Source organism: Ruditapes philippinarum, unplaced genomic scaffold (genome assembly GCF_026571515.1).
Source record: "Ruditapes philippinarum isolate M1 unplaced genomic scaffold, ASM2657151v2 ctg7350_1_1_1_1, whole genome shotgun sequence".
Classification (NCBI taxonomy): Eukaryota; Metazoa; Mollusca; class Bivalvia; order Venerida; family Veneridae; genus Ruditapes; species Ruditapes philippinarum.
In genome coordinates, this window is record NW_026865435.1 from 122493 (window position 1) to 131989 (window position 9497).

The 9497-nt window shown below is 32.8% G+C and overlaps 1 long non-coding RNA gene across 1 annotated transcript; it reads right to left on the bottom strand.

Moving 5' to 3' along the window:
• Positions 1–1729: 1729 nt before the first annotated feature.
• LOC132728996 (uncharacterized) lies at positions 1730–3203 on the bottom strand. The gene is made up of 2 exons (XR_009625554.1): positions 2782–3203; positions 1730–2065 (listed from the first exon to the last, which is right to left on the bottom strand). It is a non-coding gene; the product is annotated as an uncharacterized LOC132728996 (long non-coding RNA).
• Positions 3204–9497: the final 6294 nt, after the last annotated feature.

Here is a 9497-nt window from a genome sequence, read left to right on the forward strand (position 1 = left end):
CCAAGTCATTAGATGATGTTTATATTATATAACAAAAACATTTATACGCAATCATATAACATGTAAAAAATCCTAAATAGAAATTTATCAGAAAAAAAACTGCAAAAATGTTTTGAAAACAAAATAGAACTCACTTTGCAGCCGTGTATATTATTAGTTATGAATATTTTTTTCACAGATTGTATGGCCCTATATAACGCATTCCAATATTAGATTAATCATGACATTTAAAATAACTTTTATTATACTGCAGATTTGTTACGTCGCTAATGTTATTAGATTTCTTTTATAAGCGTGACAATTATATAATCTTCGATACGTGGCTTTTCTTAATTCATGAATTATGTTCATTTTTTCCATACAATTCAGGAAGTGTCTATATCATAGATTTTGTTACAATAATAAGTAAAGATGTTATGATGTTACGTGGTCGTACATATAAAATGTTGTTTGCCATATTGCAACAGTTTATATCCAGGACTGTAGGACCTGTCCAGAACTGTTTATTAATAAAAGTACAAATTACTGTCTTGATTATGTATTATAGCATAAAATCGACTATTTTCCCCTCTTTTGCCTAGTGACTTAGCTTTCTACAGGCACTGTAGGCACGTGCCTACACTTTTTTCTCAGAAATTAAAAATATAATGAATACTGAAGTTCAGTAAAAATTTAAGGGTAAGGGCGATAGAGGTGAAAGCCCGAATACATGTATGTTGAAAAAGATCAATCATCTAATTTGAAAATAAGTCCGTAATTGAGTTTAATCTTATTTGGCCATTTCATAAAGTTGTTTTGTTACGAACTGCAGCGGTAACAGAAACAGGGACGGATGGCCTTGTTGATCATGTAAAAGTTTTTGAGCGATGAAATATTGCAAATATGTTTGACCAGGATCCGCCATATCATAGGGCTAGCTTTTATACAAATGATGAAGAAACGAAGCAATGCCATTTAAACAAAACAATGACACAATGTCTGTCATATTCCCCTGTAGGTATTCTTAAATTGTATTACTAATATTATTTGTACGTTATTCTCCGTCTAATTTTAAGCTTATGGGTCCTCTATTAAACGATGAACAAAACACTAAGTAGGGTCAAAACCAACCAAGTTCATGGGATCGATTTAAAATGAACGTGAAACATACCCCGAGTTAATAATAAAATATTAAGAACGTATTTTAACTATCTGTTCATATACATAGACAAATCTTTATAAGCATAGTGGACCGATTAGTGTTCCTGGAACCAACCAGTACTGAGAAATGAGTTTCTTGCTCAAGTAAACAACGACTTGCCCCTGTCTAGGTTTGAACCCATGCAGCTAGCGTTCATTAGATTATTAGGCCGACATGTTAACTATTCGGCCATGCCGCCACATTCTTTTCTTTTTTAATTGAAACTACTACGCGCAAAACAGTCCATACAATTATTGCAGAATGAATACCTTTTCGGAATTCTTTTGTTGAGATTGCATTAAGAATGACTATAGTTGTTTTATTTTAGTAGGAACTGTACTAATTGAATAACTTGAGGTTTAAGTTTGATTTGTCTTTTTTTATATGATTGAATGAATATGTAATCAATACATTTTATGTACTATGTTTCACCATGAACATTAAACAGAGGATTTCATTTAATATTATATAATGTTGTCACAATAGGGACTACGATGGGATACCAGGCCGACCACAATTGCTATCTAAAACAACCAACAACTCAGAACAGAAAAATATATACAAATTTATTTACAATAAATGAATATTTATAAATGAAAAATGATTATATATGAAAAGTCACTGCGCAAACAAACACTATCAACGTATCTCAGTCTATTTCTCCCGTAAAGTCTCTGTCATTATGTATCAATAAAGTGGTGGCGTTGTTGAACAAAATTCGTCACAATGGCGGGCGTCTTGTATAAAATCTTATCAAGCGTAACTGTACTTCCTACAGTGTTGGCACAGTTGATAGGATCCTGAACAAGGGCATGCGTCACCCTTTAGCCATGGACATACGTGTGGACGGCCCGTGTCATCTTCGGGGTGTCCTCAAATAAGAAGCTACAATGTATAAAACATGGTAAGTTCCATGATAATCAAACATAAGGGTATAATAAAGTCCCTTGGAAAAGACTCGACCTTTGTCGGTTTCCAATAAAATAATGTGCTTCTTTGAATAAACAAAATGTCCACTATAGTACACCATACATTCCGTGTAACAAAAATTCAATCACATCCGCATAATACTGCGTTGCAAATATATTCAAATATACGCCACATAATAATCACCAATAAATAAACGTCTTCCAAAATCATGCCACTGAAGATCCTTCTCTAGAGATACGTTAGTTTTGATACTGATGATAAATGAAATGAAGTAAGATGATAACGTAAATTAAATTGATTGAAACAAATCATTACGATACTGCAGCATTTTACATAAAGATACACAAATACGGTAGAACCATAATAAATTATTTATGAATAGATATATATATCTATAAAATATTCATGGCTCCTATACAATTACAATATAATTAAAACTTCAATTAACATACATCAATTAACATGTCTCGGTATAAAATTGCAATAGCGAAACACTAGAATAAAAAGAGCTTTTAAAATTAAATCTGCAAAAATTTAGAAAATTTAGAAAACAATAAATTACTGCCAAATAACTAAACCTGAATCAAATAAACTATAATTCTAAATAGAAAATAGTATTTTACGAAATAGCAAAAATTTATGAAACAAAATCACTAGAAAATTAAATTTACCTTGTACAAGCTGTAATTTTATGACAAATATAATTTGTCTGTCACCGTCATAGTGACCTGTATAACGTCCAGTGCATTGCAATATGTCACTTAAAATTTAGTCATTATATAGCAAACTACTGAGTACTGAGCGGGAAAACGGATCGTGCAAAACATGAAAAATCGATTTGCACGAAATAAAGCTGGGACGGCGGGAAAAATAGTTATGTAAAATAAAGGCCCGTCCTTCAAATACAGACATAATACATATATCTGGTTCATAAAACAAAAATGTAACTTTCTTATTACTGAAAGGATTTTTGTGAAATAAACGGCAAAATGTTTAAATTGATACATGGAAATTTATGCAAACCATAAAAATACTCTAAATAATAATTTCACCCGAAAACTCTAAATTGAATAAAAGATGATGCAATCTCACATCAATGAAAATAGAGTAAAAATGAGGTTCGGCGTGAAAATATAATGCAAGATTTACAAACGTACTTTCACTTTGTGACAAATGTGTATCATGGGGACATAAAATATTATTGAGAAATACATTCGACGCTGTTTGTGTGACAATAGATATATTATCATGATTTGGTATTTGACTGTGTGTTCCTTTAACTTCTGAGTGCATGTGTAGCAAGGTGCTGTTCGGACTGCGTTTGATTAATGGCAATTTTTCTTGATGATATTTGTTTTCATTATTTTCTACTTATATATCTAGACAACTTTATTTATCACTTTTAGTGATATAATCGTTTCTATCAATGTGCGAATAAATTGTTATGTTGCTTAAAATTTGCATACTCTTTATGGCATATAATTCTAGAATTATATGAAATTCATTACCCTTTTTAAAAGAAATATTTATATAAGACTGAAATCAAGCTATCCGTTCCTATTCCTTCAAACCGAAAGCATTTTTTTTGCTAAAGTTTCACTTACAATTGTTTCGCGCTGAGTTATTTATATAGATGGCAAAGTTTTCAATGATACCAAATTCAGCAAAATCATGTATTCTCTTCCTTCTTTACATACCCCAAAAGGTAGCTATGGCAATGGCAATGTAGATTTTAAAAAATTCGAGGGAGAATGCTCCGGACCACCCCTAACAATAGCCTTTCAAGCTACGCCCCTGGCAACTGCTATGGTAATTGCCCGATAACACTTACCTGATACTTATTTTTGATATCAGGTTTGTTAACTTGTAACCTGAAATCAAAATAAGCCCCGTCCATTTCATCGGACTTTTTTCAATAGCTTATATTCTCATGTTTATTAGCTTTTGGATTTTATTTTATACCCATACACATACAATTGAGTCTCGAATCAAGAGTGTTTTTTATTATTTTTATTTGTTTTCAATTTCGAACAAATTAGATAGCGAATAGTTGAGCACCAACTTAATGAAGTGAGTCATAATTTATTCGCAAATGACACCATCGATGTCCACGTCATGACAAACAGGCTAGACGATTTGCTTGGAGAACTTGTAAATAACTTGTAGATCTAAGTGACATGTATTCAACATCAGAAACGGCACTAAATTCATTATAATCACTTCCTATGGAAATGAGAAGCATATTTGATATGGAAAAAAATTCTAGGACGCGGTAAATATATAAGATTTTCGTAGCAGCCTTAAGCTACTGACATAATTATGTCTCCCAAATGTTTTGGAGACATATATTGTTTTTTGCCTTCGCCGTCCGTCTGTCCGTCCGTCCGTCCGCTCTCACGGGACAGTAATAATGTGGCTAGAGGGACAATAGGTAACTGTTCTTTCTGTTTGATGTCATTCATTCCATAATGCTTTTTTGTGGCTATTTTCTTTTGTGTGGCTAAGAGAACAATAGAGTAATCACATTATTACTGTCCCGTTAGAACGTTCGGTTGTCCGTTAGTTCGTCCGCATTAAACTTCCGCCCTTCACAGGTCAAACTACTGGTGGGATTTCAACCATACGTAAGAGTAGTGATCAGTACCACCCCTAGTTGTGCACATCAACGACACGTTCTGCTTCGCTGCACAAAATGGCCGCCAGAGCTGAAAATATAAAAAATTGTCCGGCCTTCACAGGTCAATCTTCAGGTGGGAGTACAACCAAACTTTACAGTGGTGATCAGTACCATTCCTAGTTGTGTGCACATCACGGGCATGTTCCGCTTTGCTGCACAAAATGTCCGCCAGAGCTAAAAATAGAAAAATCTTGTCCGGCCTTCAAATGTCAAAATACTGTTGGGATTTAAACCAAACTTTACAGGAGTGATCAGTACCATCCCTAGCTATGCACATCACGGACACGTTTCGCTTCGCTGCACAAAATGACCGTCATACCTTTAAATAGAAAAATCTTGTCCGCCTTTCACAGGTCAACATGGTCAAGCTACTGGTGGGATGTCAATGAAACTTCACATGAGTGACCATACATAGTTTTCGGAGACATATGTTTTTGTGACAAAAACCTTTTTAGTTATACTTAATTACAAAAACTGCCAAAAATGCATAATAATTTCTTTTAATGATTATAAAGAAGCATATTTGATATGAAATATATCTCTGTAGTGCATTAAAATATATACAGTTCCTAGCAGTCTAGCAACCTGAAGATGGCAGCATACCTAGCAGACTATCGGCCTAAATTTACTAACATATACCAGTGCATGCACTAGACATACGAAAATGGCCAAAAATTCAAAGTGCATAACATGCAATAAATGATGACCATCAATAAATGGAAACTATTCTTTTTTATTGCTGATCCAGTCAAAGTGACACTTAAACACCTGTAAAAACAATTTAGTGTTAACAACTCCCAGCATTTGATAAATATTTGTTTACTGTTACATGTTATGCACTTTGAAAATTGATATTAAGAATCATTTACAAGAACAATTAAGAACTGATGGCACATTAGGCTCGTGGGCAACAGATGTCCAGTTATTTGTAGTATTTGCAATCTCAACTATTTTTAACAAGTATATTATAATGCTCCCCAAAGGGTGAGCATAAAGTCGCCGCTTTGTCCGTTCGTCCGACCGTCTGTCCGCTATTCTTGTCCGGGACATAACTTTGAAACAACAAGAGGTATCAGCATGAAACCTTGTAGGTAGATACATCTTATTGTGTAGAGGTGCGGTGTAAAAGAACCATAATTCTGTCTTGCATACTTTTGGAGTTATTGCCTTTTGTTCATTTTTACACTGTAAACATTGTCCGGGACATAACTCTAAAACTATAAGAGACATCAACATGAAACTTTGTAGGTTGATAGATCTCATTCAGTCAAAGTGCATTGCAAAATAACCATAACTCTGTCTTGCCTTAGTTTGGAGTTATTGCCCTTTGTTCATTTTTACACTTTGAACTTTCTCCGGGACATAACTATAAAATATTAAGAGATATCAACATGAAACTTTGTAGGTTGGTAGATCTCATTAGGTAGAAGTGCAGTGCAAAAGAACCATATCTCTGTCTTGCATAATTTAGGAGTTATTGCCTTTTGTTTACTTTTACATTTTGAACTTTGTCGGGGACATTACTCTGAAACCACAAGAGGTATCAACGTGAAACTTTGTAGGAAGATTGATTTCATTTAATAGAAGTGCAGTGCGAAAGAACCTTACCTCTGCCTTGCTTATTTTTTTTTAAATTATTGCCCTTCGTTTATTTTTACACTGTGACATAACTCTGACACTACAAGAGGTATACTTTCCTGTGTCCAAAACCTATTCTGGGAGCATCACCAAGTTCAACAGATTCTTGTTGTCAATGATAATGGTATAAGAAATGTGTTTTCACCTGATGACTCTAAGGCATTTGAATGGAAATGAAAATGAGCCAATTTATCTTAACTATTCCAGTAACCATTTTAATCTTGTATTGGAACTTAAAGATCATGCTGTCAATAAAATAGATAAACTAGTTGTAGCTAATGTAGGTAGCCGGTAAACGCAGAGAAAGATCGGCAAAGAAAATGAGTCAAAAGGCAATGAATGTTTAAATGAGATGAATGAGGATAGTAAGAAGACGGATATAAGGTACAGAAAATATAAACATAAATTTAAAAAGAAAGGTAACAGATTGAATAAGATAGATAATAAAATTGTGGTAGATAATTTATTAAAAAAGACTTAACCAATGACCAAATAAATCTACTTTCAAAAGGTGAGACATTTGTCCTAAATAACAGAAAACCAGATATATCAAATGGCATGAGTAAAAGAATGGGAAAGGAGAATAAAACTAAGAGAGTTTTTCACAAAGAGAAAATAATGATAATGAAGTAAATGAGGAATGGTGGGATAAGAAAAAAGTAACAGTTGTTTATGTCCTAATAGTGGAAGAGATAAATGTTTGGATGCTTACATAGATGCAGTAAAAGAAGAAATCTTAAAAGGTATGATGAAAAAAGTGGTGCATAATATCTCTAGGTTAGAAGAAATTGCGGTGATAGAGACCTCCTTGAAGATGAAACAATTGTTATTAGACCAGCAGATAAAGGATCGGAGATAGTGATACTTGACTCTGATAAATACAATGAAGATATTGAAAATGAATTAATGAATGTAAGTACATATAAACCAGTAAGTTATGACCCAACAACAATGATTTTAAAGACAACAAAGAAACTCATAAATAGAATGGATAAAGATGGAACTCTCCCTAAAAGACTTACAAAGTATTTAATTCCTGACAGCCCAGGACCGGGACAAGTAAAGGGAAATCCCAAAATACACAAACCAGACAACCCCCTCCTAATAATCATAAGTGGTAGTGGAACAGTAACAGAACGAGTATAAAGCCAATTAACCTTTGACATGCAAACAAATTTACTGTGTCACCATAACGTAGACAAAAACTATGTCTATTTTTGCTCTATATAAAAATCATGCAATTTAACCTTATGTGACTTTTATGTTGAAGATCTAGATTTTAGCATACTTACTACTAAAATAGACGAGCTAAATAACTTATTTGTCAACATTGTTTTATCTGTGATACTATATACATCAAACTATTTGCACCGAAAGTACTTGTGTTTTTGTTTAAATCACAAAATGCAGGTAACATGTATATGTTATAAACTGTGCTATGTGTTTTGTGCGGATTTCTGTTGAATTTTGTGAATTAGCGTTTGTCTAGTGACGTATGCTTTTATTTTTACACGCTTGCATATTTATATTTCCACTGTTTCATGAATTATTTGCAACAAGCATTTAGTTAAAACTTGATTTTGAATTTTGGGTCTTTCTTTCATGAACGTTTATTCTTTTATTGTTAGGTGAGGTGGGAGACTGGAAGAATTACTTTACAGATGCGGAAAATGAAAATATGGACACGTGGCTTGCAGAAAATTTAATAGACACAGATTTAAAGTTCCGATACACACTTTGAATTCAGTGTCCAATCATATTTTGAAATCTGATAAACTGAACCAGTCTTTGACCTTTTTTTTGAGTTTTTTGACCTTAAAATTAGATCCACCTTATATCAAAACTAGGTAGATGGTAACGTTAATTTGATCAAAGGCAACTTATTATGAATGACTTTAAATGAAAAGGACCCCTGTAAATTCGGACTAATATCATGTGTTAGACGCAGACATACTTTGTTGTAAAATTTCAGTGTCTCTTTACACACAATTTTAGGTATTTTCAAACAATCTGTCAATTGTTAAAAGTTTTTTTTATATATTTTTGTGTTATGAATAAAAGTGCATGATATTTTATCAATATAATCTAAAAATTCTTGTATAATAAGAATGTATTTTTTTCCTCATTTTTAAGAATAGTTGGAAGGAAATGTAAAAGAAAATTACTTATCCTTCATTATGATTGAAATTAATTGTAATCGACAGAACAACTGACATGTTCAAGAATAGCAAGCTAATTATATTTTTACTTAGCATCTTCTCAAATGCACATTATTATTAAAAATGTAAAAGTATGAACTTCTACTCAGATCGGCCAAAACGAGTAAATTGTGACGGCAACTCCCATCGCCGTCTCAAGTAGAAATAGTGTAAAAAATTGTTTTACCATATTTCTTACGGGAAGTACCTGTTCTAGGAATCAATAAATCTAAGTTTATTACGGCAAAGTTTCCTTTAAAAAAATACTTCTTGTTTGCTATTACACATACAAGTACATTTTTTTACTTGGTTAATTTTCACAGTATAGATCATATGGCGAATTTCAAGCTTTACTGGTGGAGGAAGACTTCAGGTGCCCCTCAGTCCATTATATACGAGCATCAACGGACAGAACCACTGGCGTTCCTTCAGCTAGCTTGATAATACAAGTATATAAATGCTATACAAGGTTGCTTTATTACTTAAAAATTGAGGAAGATTTTCTTCTTCTTCGTCTTAAAAATAACATACAACAACACTATTACTATGCATGATGTCATTGAGTGCATTATGGTGATCATTTTCAACCTTGACACACAATGATAGGTAACACTCACAGGGTTACTCAAAAGTAGGATGAATTTAAAAAGGTATAAAAATGAAGAACGTTTTGATATACATAGAGATGTATAATACGTTACAGAACTGTTTGACAGTACAGTGGGTATTTATATATATTGTAAGATTTATTTATTCTACCTATTTGATATTGTTTTGCTAATTCTTAAAAAGATCCTGTTCTAAGGAAATTACAGGGGGTATTGTTTATTTTTAGCGCTTAGACTATCCGACGTCATTTTCTGATGATCATGAT